We start from the raw sequence: 22,607 nt of genomic DNA, 5'->3' as shown, positions 1-22,607 counted from the left end.
GGGGAAGGTTCCAAGGGACCACAGTGGGCCATCAGGTCCAACCTCCCTGCTCAAGCAGGGTTTCAAGCAATGGCCTTCTGGCCAGAAAAACCTCAGCTCAAAGGCTCTCTGCTGCCTTGGGTGGGTGCCCTTGTTGCATCCAGGGATGTGTCAGGGGTACCTGCTGGGACCAGCTCTGCTGGAGAAGAGAATTCTCCCTCCTGGCACTGAGCTCAGGGCTGCAGCCATCACTCACTCCATGCCAGACTGAGTGAGTGACTAACAACTATTGATGTCCAGTCGATCTCTGGGAGCTAGTCCAGCCATGAAAGGCAAGGGTCTGCTCACTGCAAGTCACGGTGGGGCAGAGCAGGACCGGCTGCCCCACCAGCAGCCCACAAGTGGAACCATTTACACATGCAAGCTAAAGGCACTTTGTGATTTACACTGACAGACTTCTGCTCAGGTACAGACTCAGGAAAAAAGCCAGGTACAGGGGACAAACACCAGAGACCATTTCCCCTCTCTGGTTACAACCATTCAAAACAGCTATGCTTTTATGGAGATGCTGAACCAGCTGAGAGAAGCTTCAAGGCTCTTTGTTGACACTCACATACCGTGCAGGTAAAATCTCCATTGCACACAGCCAGGGCACCACATGGATCTGGTGCCACTTAGTCCAGAGCCTTTCCAGAGGTGCCCAATGCCACACAGGGCTGATGTGCTGCTGGACTCCTGCCCAGGGTTGCCATACAAGGCCCACCCTGACATGCAGCAGCACCAGCCCAGTTGCACTCCTCAGCCCCTGGTGCCAGCCCAGCCCCATCCCTGCCCTGTGCCCCCTGTCCTGACCCCCCCATCCCATGTCCCCAGGCCGCCATCCCCTGCCCTGTGCCAGGCTCCCTCCCTGTGCAGCAAGCACAGCTGTGTGTGTTTAGCTCCCCAGAGTGGCACTGGGGGTGGAACAGTGACCTTTCCCATGAAACAGTATGGGAAACGAAATTCCCTCTTTCAAAACTTTGTCATGTCTCAACTAGCTGCTCTGCAAGTAATTTTTACAAAAGGAGGAGGGAGCTGTCAGCTGAGACCTGTCAGTGACCGAGAGCACAAATCACAGCACCTCCCCAAGCCATGGAGACAAAAGCACTTGGCACAGCGAGTGCCAGCCCCGCTGCCGCGGTGCCAGGCTGCCCGGGCTGCCTTCTCCAGCGGCTCCTCCAAGCAGCCCAGCCAGGAGAAGCTGGCAACCAGTGTGACAGCGGCAGGGGAGGGCTAGGAAATCAAAGAAGGGCCATTTCCACGCAGAGCAACATTCCCGTGCCTCGAAGCAAGCCGGAGCTTGTGCCTGGAAGCGCGTGTCCCGTCCAGCCTGCCTTGCGAGCAGAGCGTGCCTGGGGCTCCCACGCACACGAGCAGAGCCTAAGGGATGGGTGAACATCAGCTCCTGCCCTGGGGGAAGAAGCCACCCAAAAGCTGCACCTCGGGGAGGTCTGGCTCTTCGCCGCCTCTGGCCAAAGCAGCAAAGCTAAAAACGTCTTTGTCTCCATCAGGAAGGACCCCCAAGCACGGAATTTGTAACCTTGGAGTGGCAAAGCTGAGTGTTCATAACTGCGAGCAGCACTGTTAGGAGACTGGAAGACAGAAAAAACCTCTGGCACAGGAGATTTATAAACAAAGGAGAAGAGAACATTACCTGCATAGGAGAGGTCTGTGAGGGGATTTCCCATAACATCATGCTCAGCCTCTTGTTTAAAAGCCTCTTGTTTCAAAATGTGTCGAACAGGGTAAGAAATGTTTCTCTGCAGTAAGAGAAATCCATGCTGAGAAAAATCACCACCCACAGCTTCATCTGAGCTCTGGGCTGCTGCTCGTGGCATGCTGACACTTCCATATCTTAGAGAGATCTGTCACTTCAAAGTCACACTGACATACGAGGAGTGAAAGGCAGGAACAGCCTCACGTTTGCACACTGTAGCTAAATAAAGCAAGTTGCCAGGATACATTTTCTGCTCTCCAAATACGCTGCTGAACATGGTCCAGGTGTGCAGAGACATTAGACACAACCATTAGCACCATGATGCATCCACTGGTCATTGACATGCTGAGACCTCTCTTTCCTCTGCCAGGTTCCCACTGGATTTTGTCCCACTACTTCCATCCCAGTTACCTGCATGCAGACCATAGAAGCAAGATCCCTTCATAGCCCTCAAATGCCTCAGGACTGGATTTTCCCAACCTTCCAATAAAAATACCTCAATGCATTCCTCTGTACTTATCCATTAAGATGCTCCTGCAGAAGTCTGGGAGTCTTGTACTAGAGTTTTAGAGGTTGGTGGCACAAAATTCAGTTACGGTAAGGAGAGAACATGCCCTTTAGCTTAGACTTTTCCCTGTTTTACAGCTCTCTCCTCAGCACTAAATACTTGTTTGCAGATTTTCCATTTTTATGGGTTCTTTTGGGAGAGATTTATGAGCTAAAGGAATTAATAAAGTATTAGAGACCCTCTTTAACAGGTGCATTAAAAAGCCTTGTCAGTGCTAACTGGAGGCACCAGCAAATCCTTTTCCTTCAGGTCAGCAGGTGTAGGGACGAGGTCCTGTTCCTGCAGCAAGCATGGCAGGATGACATCTCCTGGCACTGTAACCTTGAGGTTCACATGATGCCCCAGACAGGGAATGAGTCAGTTCTGCATCAGATCTCAGCTCTGCTTGGTACAACAGCATCCTTAACGTGGGCCCAAAACCCACCCTCAGCACCTTAGCTGAGGTCCCAGAGCCCCAGCATGTGGGTCTGCTCTGAGGAGAGCCACGGTTACACATTTAGACTCTTTGGAGGTGTTCTAGACTCAACTGGGAATCTCCAGCAAGGGATTTTGGAAGCCGAGTTTCCAGGTGGTGGCCTGAAAGGGAGATTTGATGAAAACAAGACAGGCCTTGATGCTTGCAAAAACTAAGGAAAGAGATTATCCAAGCCTTGGATACTTAAATGTGAACAATTTAAATGTTAAATTTGGAAATAAATATTTTGAATTATCAAATGGGAAACAAGTTAAACATCTCCTCAAAACCTTGGCTCTCATCCACTACACAACTCACTGTGGAAAGTTTCTCTCCCTCCTCCTAGAAAGCTCTTGCCCAGGCCCCTTCTCTACCCAGGACTTTGATTTCTCTTCACACTGTGCAGTCAAGCTCTAAGCTTGCCCCCTTCAGTTCACTCCATTTACTGTCCAGAAACCCGAGAAAAGTGCAGTCACATCCCTTTCCACACATCATGATCTTCCCTCTGTGCCAGCCAATTTACTCCAGAATATCTTCTGGCACCTCTCCTGTCTTTCCCACTCGTGCCTTCCCCTTCTAAGGGCCCTCAGAGGTCACCCACAGGGGTGTTAACAAGCCAGTCCCATTCAGAGGAGCAGCCTGTGCTCCCACCACCCACTGCAGCTCTCCACAGTCCCTGTGCTGTGGGGTGGGGATCTGGCATGTCACTAATCCATATGGGTTAGGACAACTTGTGTGATCCCATACAGTCAGAAAGCTGGGCAAGGGCCTTCCTGCCAGCTTTTTCCTCCTAAGCTGGGGTAGGAAGCCAAGGAGTGCTGTTCTCTTCCCTCTGTACCTCCCACAGGTGAGAACTCCTAGAGTGGATCAGACACCTTTTATAAGTAAAAAAACATTACAGGAGAGCCAGTGGTGAACATACTCCTCCCATTTCTGGGGGTTTGCATAGGCTCATGGTTTAACACCTGAACTGGACTAAGAAAAAACAATCAGAGATTTTCCAACTCGTCCAGTGGCCTGGACACTGCCTGCAGGATGTGAAGGCAGAGGCTGCATGTGCCAAGCCAGCAGGGTCTGCTGTCAGCGATGAGCTGTCCCCAGAGGTGACACACCCTCATCCATTCTCATCTCTGGGTTCCTGACCCCAGTTCCACCAAAAACCTGTACCCAGTCCATGGAATTCACCAATGCAGAAGGAGCTTGTAGAGAGCACTCTGGAGAGGACCGAGGGAGAGCAGAGAGAGAGAAGGTGCTGCAGCTGTTCACCATGACACCACTGCCCATTAAAGCCAATAACAACTCTCTGCCTAATGGAGAAATCTTCTTGAGGACCAATTGCAGTGCTCATCCCACATGAGACCTTCCTGGAGCAAGCCAGGCTGCACTAGCCCCAGTGCTCATTAACAGTTTCTTCTAGGCCAATTTTTTAGGTGACTTTCTTCCCACACAACACATCAAATAGAGCCACTGAAAGGGGGACTTGTGCCCAACCCTACAGAACAATTTCTCAGCCTCTCACCTGCTGGTGTACTCATTGCAGCCCTGTGCAGCCATCTGGGATGTCACAGAATCCCAGAATGGTTTGGTTTGGAAGAGACCTTAAAACTCATCCAGTCCCAATCCCTGCCATGGGCAGGGACACCTTCCACTATCCCAGGTTGCTCCAAGCCCCATCCAACCTGGCCTTGGACACTTCCAAGGGATGTGGGCACACAGGGATGGGGCAGCCACAGCTTCTCTGGGCACCCTGTGCCAGGGCCTCCCCACCCTCACAGGGAAGAGTTTCTCCCCAGTCTCCGATCCAAACCAGCCCTCTGTCATTGTCAAGCCATTCCCCCTTGCCCTGTCACTTCAAGCCCTTGTGAAAAGTCTCTCTCCCATGAGACAGACCTGCAGACATGGGAAGAAGGATGCTGAGGCCAGGAACAGAGAGAATGCCACGGAGATGTTGGATTGGACTCACAGGTGGATGACAGAGATATTAATGTGTTGACAACCCTGTCAGCCCAGAAGTGCAACAAAATGAGATTGTCCACTCTGTCACTCCTCAGGACAGCTCCCAGCTGTGTTGTTTGCCTCAGGACTGGCCACATGCTCCATTACCCTCTCCAGCCTCTGGTGGCTGGGGAATGGGTTTCCAGACCTGCATCCTGACACCTACAGAATAACAGCATTTCTGTACAAACCACATCTGCCTGCCGAGAGCCTTCACAGGGCTGCCAGACAGGGAGCAGCCTCTCCTCAATCCTAAGGGACCTGCAGTCCCCAGAGCAGACCATCTCCTCCCCCATGGTGTTTTCTGCTTCTTTCTGCTTCCTTTCTCAATGGGAGCATCTCTTCTGACACCTGCATCTTCTACCCAGTTCAGGGAGCGCTTTCCAGAGCCAGGCACTTCTGTCATGCCAGGTTTGTGCAGAATGGGGCTGCTTGGTGTGATCTCCCCTGGTGGAACTTCTGCCTGGGACAGTGGGACTTTTCAAATCCACTTGATATCTTCCACCAGGAAACCTCTGATTATAAAGTACTTTACACTAATTGCATACAAGCGAGTTATAAAAAAAAATGTAAAATGTTCTCTGTAACACAATTCAGTGTCTTCTACTTTTATAATGTATTTGATGACACCCCCGGGGAAAACACTCCTGCATGAACAAGTAACGACACAAGAGGAAAGCATAAGTAGGGCAATCTGGGTATAGATGATAATTACCAGCACATAAAAATATATCATAAGATACGCTTAAATAACTTCACATGAGGCGGCAGTTCTGGTCTAGCAATTCCTTTACCATGACATAATTTTTGTGCTCATAGGCCAACTGAATGTAACTAGAAATCTCAGGATCACATGGACCAAGGAGTCAACGGGGAAGAGTTTGCGTCCTGTCTGCTGTCACACTGTCACTCCATTGAATTTGGCTTTGGAAAGCTGGGGCTAGTTTTCCCTGTGCTGCTTCTTCCTGGCTAGCCAGGCCTCAGTGGTCCATGCCATACTGAATTCCAGATCACCAGATATTCCCTCTTCCCAGCTGACTCCTGCTTTGCCTTGAAATAAAAGATTGGTCAAGGCCTGTTTGTATGGGACACAACTTCTTCTTTTGGTCTGAGCAAAAGAGCACTGAGTTGAGCTAGAGCAGAAATCATTTATCCAGCCCTCAGGAGTACAGATTCCCCCCACTGTAATGCCCTGGGAGCTTCTGGAACTGCTTGAACCCTTTGGAGTGGCCTGAAGGGACAAAGCCTGCAGTAAAACTTATCACTGTCTCCCTTGCACTGTACTTCATGTGGTGCCTGGTGAGCAGACACAGTTCAGCATCTGAGGCAACAGACAGAGCCCTAAAACATCTCCCAGCTCGGCAGGACATGCACAGGGTTTTCTTTATATCTCTGAGAATGAACTGAGACTCATCCTCTGCACAGGTGTCTGCAGAATGCCCAGGATATCTGATGGGAAGAGGAAACCTGAGCACTGTGATCTACCAGCAACAGCCCCAGGAGATGCCACCACGGGCTCAGGAAGTCCTGGGCAGCAGACAAGGCTAAAGAGGCATTGCAAGAAGATGGTGGCTGGGCATGTGAATGTTGCAGGAGGCCCAACAAACAGACAAAGCTCTCCTGGAGGCAGCACAGCGGGCAAGCAGATATGTGTTCTCCTCTAAGCTGCTGCATCTGGGATATGGGGAGAAGCCAGGAGCAGAAGACAGGCCTGGAAATGGGGAATAAGGGTAATCAAAGTATTTTTCATCATTGCGGGTGCATGTGTCTTGCATAAGGGTGAGCTGGTAGGGGTGAAACACAGGTGTCACCCTCCATGCCTGAGCACTAGTGCCATGTCCCTCCAACCAGAGCACATATAAACATGTTCTTCAGGCCTTGGACTCTGATTCTGGTATGTAATTTAATGGCTGAGCTATGCTTTAGCTTGAGATAAATCCAGGCTTCCTTGCAGGAGGACTATAAAAAGTGCTAAATGCAGGTCCTGTCATCTTCTGATGAGACAACCAGATCCTCCTTTGTTCCACACAGTTACAGTTCTTCCCTAATGAGAGACACAGGACCCAAAACCCTTCCTCAGACCCTCACACCCTCACATCCTCACATCCACAGTATAGATCCCCGACCGTGGTGGGGAGGAGGAGCTCGTGGGAAGGGACTAAAGCAAATACTGAGAGCACCTTGACAACCAGCTGGAGACATCTCACTCTGTTCTACCAGCTGGGAAGGGGATGTCTAGCAAACAAACAAGAAACCAGATCAAGGTTGAGTTGTTTGCCTCCTGGAATAAGCAGCATCAGTGAAGTGTCAGCCTTGGGAGAAAAGGACAAAGCCCTGCCCACCTGGCCAGCTCCAAACAGACCCTTGTTGGGCTCAAAGCAGTCTGGCTCTCTGAGCAGTTCTGTCCAAATATTCTGCTGCCCACAGCCAGTCTGAAAAGCATTTTCTACCAGAGTCCCTCTGACACTGTTATCTCCCTCTGTGCATAGCGCACACAGTAGAAATAGTGGTGGTTTAATCTGTACTTTCCACTCCTATTGTTCTCTAACGATCTGGTGCAATTATCCCAACTGAACTCTTCTGGCAGAGCACAGAGTCATTTCTGAACTGACTCTGTCTGTTCCAATGGGCTACTGGCCCTATTTGAGAGCATTTTCTCCTGGTAGGGAGTCCTAGGAGCCACTGATCCTCTCAACAGAGCACATTCAGCAGCTCTGGGCTGAGATGGGAGCCACCACTGCTGCCTTGGCAATGAGGGCAGAGCTCTCCCAAGCATTCCTAGAGCTTCACACCCTGAGATGGAGCAAAACAAGAATACCATCTTCCTTGACAGCAGATAGAAGGGAAAACAATGAAAATCCTTTCCAAGTGCCCTGCCACAGACAAGCACAGTCACGTTCAGACAGGAAGCTGCACTAGCGACCTGTTAGCCTTGGTGGGGTTCTGTCACTTTGTTTGGGTTTTAATAAGTCACCTTACCACTCTCCAGACTGGTTTGTTTTGCCTTCTTGTGCCAGTAAGCCGGGGAAAAAAACCCAAACCTAAATAACAAAACCTTATCAAAAATATGATCTTTCCCCCCTGGTTTCCTTTTTTAAAGCTGCTGAAATGAGGGTGACCAACAGCAACCACCACACTGGTCTCAGTCCCTGGTTTGAAGATGAGAAGTGAAGCTGCATTCCCTGGGAGCAAACAGGTAAATGAACTGCCTGAGCAGGGTGCTGCTCAACATCTCAGAGCCAAGAGGTCAGAAAGAGGTTGATCCTTTATTTTCTATTCTGGCAAAACTCCTGTTGTTATCCACAAGCACATGGTGAATCAGGGCCCAGGAGAGGCGTTCCAGAGAGGATTCTACAACAACTGCTCATTGAATTTCAGATTCCTCAGGTTGCAGCAGACTTGTTGCCTCTCCTGCACCCCAGTGATGGAGATCCCCACATCCCTGGGGTCCTTGCTGACCCCCATCCCACCCTCCTGGGGAAAGAGCCTTCAGGCTGGAAGGACACAACTCCACAGGTCCCTGCCACCAGCACTGAGGCAGCATGGGCAGCACAGGGATGACACATCACCACGTTCATTTGTGGGCTGTCATTCACCCTGAAAGCACAGCCCCCACTGCTCCCCAGAGCAGCCCCTCACTCTCTGCTGCCATGTGAGCCCCAGGCTGGAGTACCCTGCATTGATGGGGGGACTAAGCACACTGCAATGTTTACAGAGATGGAGAGAGAGGATTAAAGCCCTTTGTGAGCAGCAGTAACCCAAACCAGAAGTGCAGGGCACAGACTGTGTGTCATGGCACCCGGACTACAGGCTGGGATATTAAAGGCAGATTAGGATAATTTCACGTGCCAGACACCAGGAGAGACCTTGCAGTCCAAACATGCTTGAACTTGCTGATAAACCTGTTGCCTTCAGTGGATAACCTCCAAAACAGGCAAAAATGCTGGAGCCACTAAGCAAATGCCAGGCCTGATAACAGGCATTTAATATTTATTAGCACAGGGTTATGAGCCCCTCTCTCTACACTTCTGGCTTCACTAAGAGCACCAGCCCTTCTGCAATCCCACCAGGAGAGAGGCCTTTCCCTGGTCAAATGGTTTGTGTCAGGCTGACACCAGACGCCTCCGTGTCTCATGGGAACAAGCAGTTTTATGGCCAACTGCCAGAATTAGTTTATAACCTGTGGCTGGTACCAGCAATCCCTGGGTCTGACTGCAGGGAAGGTGCCCTGATCTCAGGTCTATGGTTAAGGATGACAGGAGAACTGCATTATCACTCACACTGCTTTGGAGTAGCTCAGGGTATCGTGTTAACCCCTCCAGCTCACACTGCAAGGAGCATCAGCCCTGCAGTGTGCAGTGAGGAGCTGTGGAGGTGCTGGGAAGGGCCTGTTCTGTCACTATCCCAGCCTGGGAGTTACAGCCCAGTGGTCTCTTTTCATTACAGAATCTCCTCTGCAGCTTCATCCTCCCCCCTGGCCCTGGGCAGTGGTTTGTCTAGACTTCCATGGCTTGTGGTGGAACACAAGCCACATCTCCAGCCACCTTAAGAGCCAAACAAAAGTTCATCACTTACACCTCCACTAAAATACCAGTCCTCTTTTACACATTTATTATCATTATTAGATGATGTCATGCCCAGGAACTTAGGGATGTATGCAGCCAAAGCAGCATTGAAAGTTACTGGGTCCCTTACAGGGAGAGCAACGAATAAAATGGCAGGAATTCTCTTTATGTGGAGTCAGATCAGGGTCAGATTCACCAGCCTGGAGTCTGTGGATCTGAGGGATGGCATTCCTAGTGCTTTGCACCTTCACAGAGAACAGGATGTTGCACACAGACACAGAAAGTGATGGACTGAAAACTGCAAGAAGGGTTCAGAAGCTTTCAATCAAGGAAAAGGAAAAGGGCAGGGAGCGAAATGGTCTAATGGAATGAGAGAAAATCTATTGGATCGAGTCATCCTAGCAAGCTAAATGGACATACTTTAAATTTGCTTGACATCCTGGAAGGAGAATGCATTAAGTGCTCATGAAATAAGAGGAAACTCAAAGCAAGTAGACAAGTTCTGCTTCAAGGGATGAATGACTTCAAAGGAAGGAAATCCTTCTGAAAAAGCAAGGCAGTGGCACAAGATGGACATCCCTGGGACAGACAGCTCCACCTCCTGTGAGTCTTTGGCTGTGGGGACAGAAACTGGACTTCTGAATCCAGATGCTGGTGCACAAGAACTGCACATAGAAGCATCCTTGTAGCACAAGGGTCCCCCCAATATTCCAGTCTCCACTGTATCCAAGATGCAAATCATGAGATGCCCTGTAATCACCACTCTCTAGGATACTGGTCTGGGTATCCTCTCACAGAGTATCCTGGCCTGGCCCAGCAGGTTTTCAAAGAAAAAGTAGAGACAGGAAAAAGAGAAGGATCTTTATTATCTCTACTCCCTCCACATACAACAGAGCAGCCTTTCTGATACACTAACACCAGCACAGCAGCTCATGTCTTTGCTAATCCCACAGAGCTGAGCATCCCTTCATTCCAGCCTGATAGCCACTACATTGGAATAAAAACAGGAGCACCAATGCAAGGAAAAAAAAAAAAAAAAAAAAAACAAAACAAAAAAAAAAAAAAAAAACAACTCCAGTTGTCTTTGTATGGATTTCTTGGATAAAGGGTATCACCACGGCCCTCCCATGCCAGCCAGGGTCCATGACTGTGCCACATATCCAGACATCTTCATGTCAAATGTCCTGCAGTGCCCCAGCTCAGTTAGAGGGACCTTGCACACTTTTCAGTGCCACAAGCCTGATGTCAGCATCTTCTGGAGCACTGAGAAGATGCATACAAGGAGCCCAAATATCCTGCAGGTCAACTGGTCAGCACAGTGAAAGGACCGTGGTTTGGGGAAGTGATGTGTGCCAGCTCTACAGCAGCCACTACATTCCACAGGGTAAACCAGGAAGGGGAGAACTTTCAAGTATTCCTCATACAAAGGATAATAGGATTAAAAAAAATTAAAAAAAAAAAAAAAAAAAAAGTTGAAGAGTTTTGCATGGGTGGCTGTAGCAGTAGTACAACAGGTCCAGACAACAGGAAAAGGCTGATGGAAGAGTCCCACATGCCACAGAAGGAGCAGAAGGAATCTTGCATCACTTTGCCAAATGCCCTGGAGATGCCAGCTAAAAATAAACAGGAGAACTTTGTAAGTGATCAGAATTATGATTTACTAGGGGCAACAGATTGTCTGGGAGAACTGAAACTGAACCCAGAAAAGTATCAGCCTGTTCTGGAAGAATGAGTGATGCTGTTTGTGTGCTGTGAGGACACAGGCATGGGCTGCAGGGAGAACAGAAAACTCAGACCTACAGAAAGTCCCAGCAGTGCAGAGAAGCAGCTGTGGGGACAAAAGGACAATTTGCACACACTGAGGAGGATCTGCTGGGACAAGAACACTGCAGACCCACGCTCAGCAGTGACTCAGTGTGGAGGGCTGGGGAGAAAACAAACATGAAAGGCAACATGGGTGGGGGTGACTGAGACAAAAGGGTTAAGGAGCCTTCAGAGGGGCACCAGAAAAGTTAAAATGCTGATTTCAGAAAGGCAGACAACCTGAGCTTTGTTATGAATGTCTTGGAAGGCTGAACTACAGGAACAAAGAGCAGCAACAGATCTGCTGGTTTGGTGGAGAACAGTCCTTGAACAATCTCTCTGGCTGCCAGGGCAAAGCAGAAGGGAAAGGAAGGGCCCAATAGGCTGAACCATGAGATCCTTGTGGAGTGCAGAAAGAGGAATCACCTCCAGGCTGGATTACAACCACCAACAGCTAAAAGCAATCTCAGCAGCACAAAAGGACAAAACTTAAATGGCAAGACACTGAGCCCTGTTCTGGAGGAACAGGGAGGGTGGAAAACTGTTCTTAGTCCATCAGTTGAGAGAGAGACATGACATTTCCACCTCTCAGAGCTGGAAAGCTCAGATCAGCTGTCTTGGATACATGAAGAAGGTCACAAAGATCACTGTGAGACAGCAGCAGCAGCAGGTGCAGCATAACTATTTATTAGTGTCTGCAAGAAGACAAGATTTAACCCTCAGACACAGCAAGAGCAGAGTAAGGAGTGCTCTTCTGTGGGAAGGGTTTCCAATGAGAAGCCTGACAAGCCTATCTCAGCACTGATGCAGGTTTCTGGGGTTTGGGCTCCAGAGACAACCAAGTAGGCTTAGAAGGTCACAAAGAGGGCACATGAAGTGGAAAATAGGAAGAAATTAAAATCTGGGCCTATACAGACCCATTAGATTAGCTTTCATTACCATAAACATGAGATGCAAGCAAGGAAGTGTGCAGGAACAAACACAACTCCATCAGAAAACCCAGCTCTCTGGATAGCCAGGGAAAAGAACTTTGTAGACGAAGAAAAAACAATGGTTATCACTTCTTGATGTTAGTAAGATTTGTGACATCTGTTTGGTGACAGTCTCATAGGGTTTTGAAGGAAGCTTCAATGTCCATATGATGGGAAGACATCTAGAAAAGACATGGGCAAAGGGCAGACATAAATGGCTTGCTGTCTGGTGGAAGATGAATCAAGTGAGAGATCACAGAAGGAAGTTTGGGTCAATCCTAACTAGCCTTTCTCCTCACAGCCAGACAACAGACAAGGATTGATTCACCACACGAGTGATGCCAGCAGAGAAGAAGCTGCCAGAATATCACAGGACAGGTGCTGGATTCAGACCAGTCTCCAGGACCTGGGAGATGCAGTCAGGAAAAGAAATAAGGAACAAGTGAGTCAGGGCAGTCATCCCCATGGGCAAAGAAGGGACAAAGAAGGGTCTAGAAGGAATTGTGGGTCACAGCCTGCACAGGATCCATGTCCACTGATGGACACACGGGAGAAGGGGCAGGAGTCCCCATGGGTTTTAAATAACTCCACAGATGGAGACTCCATATCGTCTCCAGGGAAGTTGTTCCAGAGTTTGGTCATTCTCAGAACAGAAAAGGCTTTCATTCTGTTCAGGTGGAACCTCCTGTGGGCCCAGTGCCTGTGGTCTGTCACTGCACACTGCTGATAAGAGTCCAGCTCCTTCCTCTTCACTGCCTCCCATCAGGCAACTATAACACGGATAAGGTGCACCTGAGCCCTCTCTCCTCCAAGCTGAACAGTCCCAGCTTCTCAGCTTTTGCTCAACCTAAACACTTAGGATCCCAGTTTGCTTAAGTGGTCTGAGCCTGAAGGTTAGTCCTCCTTGCTCTAGACATTTCCCTTGGACTCAGGGGTTTGTGACTGCTGAAGCCTGATCTTAACAACAGCAAAGAAGGCACCAAGTACCTCAGCTTTTCCACAGCTGTTGTCACCAGGTCCCTGGCATTGTTCAGCAGCAGGCCCACATTGAGCTACTCTGCCCTTTGCTGTTTAGGTACTTGCAGAATAATTTCTGTCATCCTTCACACTCCTCACCAGCTTCAACTCCAGGTCAATTTATCCCTGCAAAATCAGATAGCAGCTCTTTACTCCTCCTAGATCATCTGCCTCTGCCTCTACCTCTTTTCTGCTTCCTTTGTATGTTTAGTTCAGCTACAAACTGCTCATCCATGAAGGCCTTTGGTTAATCTCATTTCTAGGCTTTTGACTTTGCACATTTGCGGCTTCTTCATGTCCTCACCTAGGTGAGGTCTCTTGATGGAGAGTAGCTGCATTCACACAATCATGGAATAGCCTGCACTGGGAGGGACCCACAAGGATCAGCAAGTTCAGCTCCTGATCCTGCACAGGACAACCCCAACAATCCCAGCACATATCTGAGAGTGTCACTACTCCAAGCTGTTGTCTAAAACAAACCTCCAGTCCACCAGCTGGATTTTCCTGATGTCATGTGGATATCCAGCTCCCTGCCACTCTACTTATACCAGGCAATGGAGGGATTTGCCTGTGTGAGTGGAGCAGATGGAAAAACCACAAAGGAAGTCATGGTAGCTGAGTCTCCCCTCTCACCATACTCACCCACTTAAAGCCCTGCTGCACGACATGACATGTTTCAACACCTGCAGTGATAAATAGTAGCACAAACCAGGAACAACCACTTGGTCATGTTTATCCTCAAGTGTTCCTTGGTCACATTGCAACCCACAATAGCATTCGTTAACAAGTGTTAGAACATGGTTACAAATTGCAGCAAACACAAACGCTCCGTCAGTGTTATTGCAGTCTTCATTAACGATGATCCTTCGCATTTCAGCAACAACCATTCAAGGATCTGAAAACATTTATATGCCTCTGTGAGCCAAGTGTCACGCTCCATGTGTGAGCCAGATGTTCACAACATCATTTTACAAATGAGGGAATGAAGTCCACAGGACTGACTCCAGACCCCTTTCCACCCACTGAGTAATCTGCTGCCCACCAACTAGTCATAGGGGAATTGTCCAATTCAAGGCAAGGCAGGATACCATTATGGGCTCTTTGTTTCCTTGCTTTGTTTCTTAATCCCTTGCTCCTCATCTTGTATTTAGACCCTGGGCCTGGGAGGTACCTCTGATGGGCACAGAGACACAGCTTAGCCCTGCTCAGCCATGCGATGGCACCAGGATCTGGGAACAGAGAGCTCCTGAAGGTCTCCAGCAGCTGCTTGCGTCAGACCAGGCCCCTCACAGGCACAGCAAACCCAGTTAATTCACAGTAGCAGCAATGCCAACTAAATCTCACATCCCTGCCACTCCAGCCCTCTCCCCTGCAGGGCACACAGTGCTTGCACTTGGCAGGGCCCTGTCCACCTTCAAAACTTGGCACTTCTAAGAGCCAAAAGGAGAGCCAAGAAGTCGATTTAGCAAACTGAGCTTTATGAAGTGCTTCTCTCCTGCCTCTCCCCGCAGACCCCGCTGGCTGAGTGGCACAGGAGATCCCCTTGCATTACAGAAACACATGTGTTTATTAAGCCAAAGGTACTGCAGCATCTCTCCTACGTCCCTCCTGCCAAACTGCTCCACCAGCTGAGTCTCTGCATCCTGTCATTTTTGCAAGATTAAGGAAAAGAAAAAAAAAAAAAAATCACATGCTGCTCCCTCTAGTGACAACCTGAGCACGTTTAAGCTGCCTGGCCGTGACTTGCAACATCCCTCCAAGTGCTGGTTTTAGGTACAACAGGCAACATTTTTACAGAGGACCCACTCTCTGTCACCTTAGTCTTCCTCTTATGCCTCAGGCACACCAGGACCTACCTGAGCTGCTCTCTCAGAGGCTGCTGCTCTGCACACACAGGTCTCTCCAAGCTCAAGAGGCTGCTAATAGGATCTGCAGAGCTTCACCAGTCACCACTGAAAATCTAGTCTGAGCTGAGTGACCTCAAGGTAAAAGCACTGGGCAGCTGCAGTCACCTGAGCGGGGTCATCACATGTGCACTCTGCAACTGGTGCTCGCTTAGCAAATAAAAGCACATTGAAGAATTGAAAACAGCTATGCAACAGAAAACTGAGCTCAAACCAGCATTCCAGCTCCTGCATTCATTCCAGGGATGGCAGAAGATTGTTACACTTGGGTCTAGTCAGGATAAGCTAGAAGCAAAAATGGATAGTATAGCTTCATGGGAAAAAAAAGGCAAATTAACTGGGCAAACAACAAAAGGAACATTGAAGTTAGCATAACCATCACTTTTCTATTCAGTCTAGACCATCAGGTGGCACAGGTTACCCAGGCTCCAGCTGAACACAGAGACTCCAACCACCTCACATCTTATAGACCCTGGTGCATAACAGTTCTACACAGGACTTCATGTTCGCCAATGAAGAAGAAACATAAGAAGATAACTGAGGAGGAGGGAGGTAATTTATTTCTTGATATTCCCCAGTCTTGGCTGGGGTGGCATTAATTTTCTTCACAGTAGCTGGTATAGGGCTGTGCTTTGGATTTTGTGCTGGAAACAGTTCTGTGCTGGGCTGTTGGAGAAACTGCTGAGCAGTGCTGGCACAGTGTCGAGGTGTTCCTCCTCCAGTGAGCAGGCTGGGCGTGCAATGGAGTTTGGGAGAGGATACAGCCAGGACAGCGATCCCAACTGACACGGGGGATATCCCAAACCACAGAGCATCACGCTCAGCATATGAAGCAGGGTGAAGAAGGAGGAAGAGGGTGATGTTCACAGTTACAGCACTTGTTTTCCTAAGCCACCATTAGGTGTGATGGAGCCCTGCTTTCCTGGGGATGGCTGAACACCTGCCAGCAATGGGAAGCAGTGAATTAATTCCTTGCTTTGCTTTGCTTTGCTTGCGTGTATGGCTTTTGCTTTGACTACTATAGCCTTTATCTCAGCCCTCAAGTTATCACACTTTTACCTTCAATTCTCCCCCCATTCCACTGTGGGGAGTCATCCAGCAGCTGTCAGTACTGAGGACCCAGATGCCTGCTTTACCTGTCTTCCCCACTGCAAACAAATAACCTGCCAAGGTTCCAGACTCCCCTGGCCCAGGAACTCAGCCATGTGTGGAAGAGCGGTGCCTGGCAGCCCCTTCCAGAGCTGTCTGGAGCACACACATGCACCTCACTGAGCTGCCTGCACATCCTGCCAGCCCCTCTCATCGGCCCGAGGTCATGTCCTTGCAAATACCAACTCGAAGCACTCAACCTTCCCTGTGTGAGAAACAGTAACGCGCTCACCCTCCCTTCCCACTCACACTGCAGGAGTGCTGGGCCCAGAGGGAGACCCAGAGATCCCCTAGGGCTGGGGAAGCCCCAGCCACTGCGGGGATGCAGCCACAGTGCCGAACCAGCAGTGCTGTCAGGACAGGATCCAGTGGCAGGACATGCTGGGTGGGTGGGAGAGAGACAGGCAGACACTGGTACGGGGACAGGCATGGAGAGATCTGTAATCCTGCTGCTGCTGCTGCTGGGAACTGCAGCAGAGGATGGTGGGGATGTGGGATGTGCTCATTTAATGCCATTTCATTCTCGGCACTACAGATATTAAAATAAATTAATTAACATAATCACAGTGGCACGACGTTCCAGTGCCCACTGCAGACAGGACCTTCAGCAGAACAAGCTGTGGCCGGGTGTCCCTGATCCTTATCCCGGGAGCAGGAGGTCTGCTGGGCTGGGTGGGAGAAGGCCAGACTGGGGGAATGGGCTCTGTGTGACAGCCTGGCAGAGACAGGAGGGGACAATGTGACATGGCCAGCCTGGGACACACTGTCCCAGCCAGACAGGGCTAATGGGGCATGGACCAGCTCCCAGCCCTGACTGCCAACAGGATGATGTGATGAACGGACCCCAGCCCCCAGCGGGGCTGATCCCCATAACATGCACCTGCTCCCAGTAAAACACAAGGGATCAGCTGATTCCCAGCAGTGCCGAGGCTCTCGGTGACACCCCAGCTCCCAGCAGGACACAGGCAACACAACAACTCCGAGCAGGGCAGAACCAGTGTGTGACATCCCACATGCCAGCAGAATGTGCAAAAGGCACTGACCCCAGCAAGGCAGAGCAGAGGGTGCATGGTGTCCCATCAGGACATCCCAGCTCCCAGCAGGACAAGACCTGCCAGTGACATCCCAGCTCCCAGCAGGACAAGACCTGCCAGTGACAGCCCAGCTCCCAGCAGGACAAGACCTGCCAGTGACAGCCCAGCTCCCAGCAGGACACTGGGATGCAGTGGCTCCCAGTACAGGACACATGACACTCCAAACCCCAGCAGGACACTGGGATGCAGTGACACCCAGCAGGAGATGAGCAGTGCAGTGGCACTCACCAGCTACCGGAGATGCCCTGGCTCTTGCACATGCCAGGCTCTGACTCTCACCAGGTTTTTGAGGACATCAGTTCCACGGGAGACACCACGCCCTGCAATGACTCCTGGAGTGGCCAGGTCAGCATGCGAAGCACAGGACACGTGGGAATCACTCGTTCCTGGGATGACTGGCACTGTGTCACCCCAGCTCCCAAATTGTGCTCAGCTCCCGGTGGGAATGGGATGGAGCGCCGTGCGCTCCCTCTGTGCTCTGCTCCTGGAGTGGGGCAGGGGCAGGCCGGGCTGTGCTGGGGGACAGGGACACCATCGCAGGGCTCCCAGTGCCACCTAGTGGGGGACAACAAGCGCTCGGGGGCCACTCGTCCCCCAGCCCCGGGCGCTGCCGGGGAGCAGACCTTCCCAGCCCGGCCAGCGTCCCCAGCTCCGGCCTGCCTCCAGCAGCCCCATCCCACCAGCAGCAGATCCCTGCAGCAGCCCAGCACCACCTGCCAGCTCCCCTCCCACGCTCGCTCATCCCTGGAGGTTGTGTAAAGCACCACCAAGGCAAGGACGGAGGAATTTACTCCAGGTACAGCTCGTTAATCACATCAAGTCCAGTCCTGTCGAGTCACTGGGTGTTCACCCTGCTCAGGGTGAGCACAGAGCTGGTCAGAGAGCCACAGCTCTGCCGAGAGCTGCAGCCTCCAGAAACCACTGAAGCCACTCTTGCAAGAAAGTCAAAAGTGTTGCATCTGCAGGGGTACACACCGATGCTCAATGCATTTTTTACCTGCAACTTTCCCCCCTCTGTGCACATTCACTGACAAAGGCAGTCATGCACATACCAGAACGCATTGCACTCACATCAGCCAAAGAAAACACCGGCACAGCAAACAGCTTGTGTGGCTGCACGAGGTTTATTTTATAGGCTTTTCTCCCCAGAACAGACCAGAGATTCTGGGAGGTGGAAAAAGCAGATGTGGCCATAAAGGTGTGATACAGAGCCATGTGGAGTTTACCCAGGGGAAGGCTAAAAACCAGTGACAAATGCAATTTAACATGGGAAGGGGGGCAGATTTGCAATCCTGCTGCACTTGAATCCAATCTTTCCTTCCATCTCTCCACCCAGCGGGGGGCCATCAATCTCCTAAGCCATATCTCTACTCATCTACAGCCGTTTAATCACTTAGATTTTCTTCCATTCCATCTGCATCCTCAGGCTCTTCCTTCCACACACATCCCCAGCCTGAAAACAATCCCGAGGATATTAAAGAGAAAACCATGACACCTTGTGGAATAGATGGAGCCTTCTGCAGATCGAAGCACCCTCATGAACACCGGCACTTCCAGCAGGTCTCCCAGTGTGGGACAGCCCAGGTGGTGAAAGCAGACCAAGTAAGGCCCCCAAAACCACTCAGTTTCCAGCAGATGCCCCAGGTTCACCTATTGATCAAGAACAGCCCCTCTTTTCTCAGAGGATCAGCCACCAGATTTTTGTTGGCCTTAATCATGATTAAGCTGAGCATCTCTTCAGGGAGTTTTCCCAGGGAACTCAAATCCCTGCAAAAATTAAATCAGATGCTGGATGCTCTATTATCCACCCTGAAATCAAAGCAAAGGCCCATCATGGTGGTGATCTCAGCTAGGCAGGCATACATGAGACAAGTCAAGAAATGGGAAGAGGAAATAAATGCACAAAGTGATAGGCCCCGAGTTTAGAGAAATTGGGAGGAAGGGGCAACCAAAAACTCCTGTCATTGAGGGTATTGATACAGTCCAGGGCCTGGGCAAATGAACATGATGGGTACATCTCTCCAAACAGGAACCCAGTGCAAAGCTGAGACACCAGATGAGCAGCTCAGGTATAGTCCAGGAAGACGAATGACAATCCCACAGATTTATGGGGTCATAGTCTCCTGAGCCCCTGCTCCCTGGGGCGGATCCATCTATTTACAGCAAAACCCCACGGGGTCCCAAAGAAACACCAGCTGGTTCCCAGTTCCTTGAGCTGCTTGCCCTCCTCCCAGGAACTCACCTCCTCCCTCTCACACATCCCAGCTGCCAGCCGACTGCCTATTTTACAAACAGGAGGATTTGGGATTGGGGTTGTCCAATGAGCTGTGGTTATCCCACAGGCTTCCTCAGGACTAGTGTCCTCCAAGAGCTGCCCTCTTCTCTCAGAGCAGCACAGTCTGAAAGAAGGGAAAGAGATGGGGGCAGACATCAATATCACAGCTGAACTCCTCCAGCTGCGCAGGACCAGGTCATTTTTGTAAGAGCACTTATATGAGAGAATGAACAGCTTGGGAACTGCCAGGGAGACACTTGGCTAGGTCCCCTCCAGGTCACGAAGCTCACACAGGGCAGCAGAAGCAGCTCCAGGCTCTTGGCTCTGTCAAAATTTGGTGGCAAAACTGAAAAATGTGGTTGAAGATTTTTCATTTTGCAGATTTTGCCAATCTGTCAGGAGATGCTGGCAGTGATGAGCTGCAGAGAGATTTGGGCAGGAAGTGAGGGCAGGTAGGCTCGGTGCAGGCAGGGGTGATCAGGACATGTAGAGAAGACAGAGGAGACTGGGAAGATGTGACCATAACAGGGCTTACACTGTTAGAAAGGTGTGTTTGGGGTGGAATTACCAGGTCCTAGAAACACCCAGAGATGGTGAGACCCACCAGATTCCGAGCAGCCCAAATGGTCACAGCAATCAAACCCTGCTGGTGCACAGCCTGTCTCCAGGGCAGAGGGAATCAAGAGAAATAAGTGAGGCCAGAGTGGCTTTGCAGTTCCTCCAGGCCAGGTAGCCCAGCTGGTCTCCAGTGCTGCAAGCTCAGGACAGCCTGCATCCCTCAGCAAAAGCCCAGAGGGCTGGGCCACCATGCCTGAATGTGACAGCTGGCATCTGCATGGAATGCAGGGTCCCTCAGCAGGACACATCATCATCTAAATCCCAAAAAAGGTATTGAAATTGTCCATCTGGCACTAAAGAGGCTTTAAGGATCTTGGGAAATGAAGCAGGTGAGCCCAACATTACTCAAAAGGAGGAAGGAGCTTCCCCGCTGCCAGACAGAGGATCCTTGTCCCTGCATCAAAATAAGTTTGGGATCTCAAACTGGACCCCTCAAGGACACGGAGGGCTCCTCAGACCTACATGCCCAAGCAGTCCAGGGCAGTGCTCCTCAGGGAGGCAAGGCTATAAGCTAAGAGGGGCTCAAACAATCCCCTCTGACATCTCCTGAGGCATTGCTGAGCTCCCTCTGGATATGCCTGCACTACCCAACAGCTTTGCTCCCTCTCTTGCTCTACTTGCAATTGGCAATGTTTTGTTCTTGCCTGTTGAATACTGAAGACCTGCTGCCAAGGTAGGTCCTGGCTTACTGCTTTCTGAGCATCAAGTCAAAGAAATCATGAAGAAAACTACAGCTCAGCTTGAAGTGTATTTTTTCTGAGCATCAATCACTCCCTATAATTAATTAGATTCCTAAAATACACAAGAAACTAAGAAAAACAACAGCCACAAGCTAAGATGACTGCACTCCATCAAAAAAGCTTTTATCTCTATGCAATGAATAAATAACTCTGACGTAACTACACACAGCAGTTTTTCATCAGATGTCTCAGTATCAAACTCTTTTCAGACCCGCTCTGACACAGCTCTCGGCAAATGTGTCGATGGAAAACCACTGGCCACATTCGCAAGTGGGTCTAAAATCTAGCACAGGAATCCAGGAGGAACTGTTCCCAAGACCTATCAACACCTCCTCCTCCTCCTCCAGCAGTGCCACCCTGCAAGGCCCAGCACACCCCTGTGCCCCACAGATGTTTTCGTTGACAGCCTCACCATGGAAAGCCACACACTGCTTTCTCAAGGACAAACAAAAGGTCAAAAGCTGAGTCGATATTCCCCAAATCCCTCAGACATCTTGAGGTTGAAAACAAAACCCTGAGTGTTCAAACGCAGCTTTCTCAGGTGAATGGCCAACAGGGTCGGTCTGTACCCAAAGCAGCACCAGCCACTGATGGACACTATTCATCTCCAGATTCCTGCTCAGCTGAAGGCAGGATCCGGTGATTTCCTGTGCCTCCGACTGCAGGGCGCTGGGAACAATTAAACAGGCTATTTCTGCCCACACAATCGGCCCTTTTCAGGGAAGGCTCTTTCATATCAGGCCCATATTGCCATTGCTTAATCAGGCCGAGATTTAAGGGAGCCCGCTGTGAGATGACACAGATTGCTCCCTCCCTCGGGAGCTGCGAACGCCGCGATCAGCGTGTGACCGGCAACCCCTGCAAACAGAGTCCCTGCTAAGCACAGCCACTGAGTGCTCCTCTCCCCTGCTGCTGCCGGCCCTCCACGGGCCTGGACTGGGCCCAAGGGGCTCTGTTTCCTCAGCCATCCTCCAGGCTTCCCCCTCGCTTTATCCCTCAGAAGTCCTAAGTGGCCTCAGCACAGTGGTGGGGAGGCAGGCAGCAGCAGAGGGGACGTGGAGCTGTTCACACATCCCTCCTGTCTCCCATGTCAGCCCCGGAGACGGAGCCTTGTCTGGGTGCGGATGGAACCATCTGCTCCGTGTCTGGCAACTCCAGCCCGGCAAAGGGCAGGGCTGGCTGCCACGTCCAGCCCGAGCACTGCCTGAGCAGCCGGAGCAGGGGAACACTGGCCGGGGGCAGTGCCAGCAGGGAGGGGAAAAGAGGGTGGATGGAGCCCATCCACCAGGACAGGGCTGGAACATGACACCAGGGTCAGTCCAAGCATTTCCAGAGAGCTGAGACCTTTTGATCCAACTTCTTCAAGAACTCTGAAAGACTCGGCAGATGCCCCAGAAGAGGCACTGGTGAGGGATTGTGCCTCTGAAGGGTGTAAGTCTGCTAAGGCCCTGGATTTACCTCCTGTCTGGAGCTGGAGCTAAGCAGTTTGCCTTCCCACATGGGCTGGGCAGGGGTCCTGCAGCCTTGCCCCAGCTTGGGTGTTAAAGTTGCTGTGATGTGCAGAAATGAGGCATGTGGGCCCCAGACAAGCCTATATCCAAACCTTCTTCAATCCCAGCACGGAAGAGAAGGGTGTCTGAGGCAACAGCACCATCACCACCCTACACCTCAAGACATTTCCAGCCTACCCGGCAGCTTCCACCTGATCCCAGAGCCCAG

At 50.7% G+C, this 22,607-nt stretch overlaps 1 protein-coding gene and 1 long non-coding RNA gene across 6 annotated transcripts in view; one reads left to right on the top strand and one right to left on the bottom strand.

The window, feature by feature from the left end:
* NRG2 (neuregulin 2) overlaps positions 1-22,607 on the bottom strand; it is a 153,774-nt gene that overhangs the window by 108,148 nt on the left and 23,019 nt on the right. The gene's annotated exons all lie outside the window — the stretch shown is intronic.
* On the top strand, positions 12,008-13,932 carry LOC137482926 (uncharacterized). Its single transcript, XR_011004270.1, has 2 exons — positions 12,008-12,533; positions 13,417-13,932. It is a non-coding gene; the product is annotated as an uncharacterized lncRNA (long non-coding RNA).

This window comes from Anomalospiza imberbis, chromosome 15 (genome assembly GCF_031753505.1).
Source record: "Anomalospiza imberbis isolate Cuckoo-Finch-1a 21T00152 chromosome 15, ASM3175350v1, whole genome shotgun sequence".
In the NCBI taxonomy this organism is placed as follows: domain Eukaryota; kingdom Metazoa; phylum Chordata; class Aves; order Passeriformes; family Viduidae; genus Anomalospiza; species Anomalospiza imberbis.
This window is presented reverse-complemented; position numbering and strand designations above follow the sequence as displayed.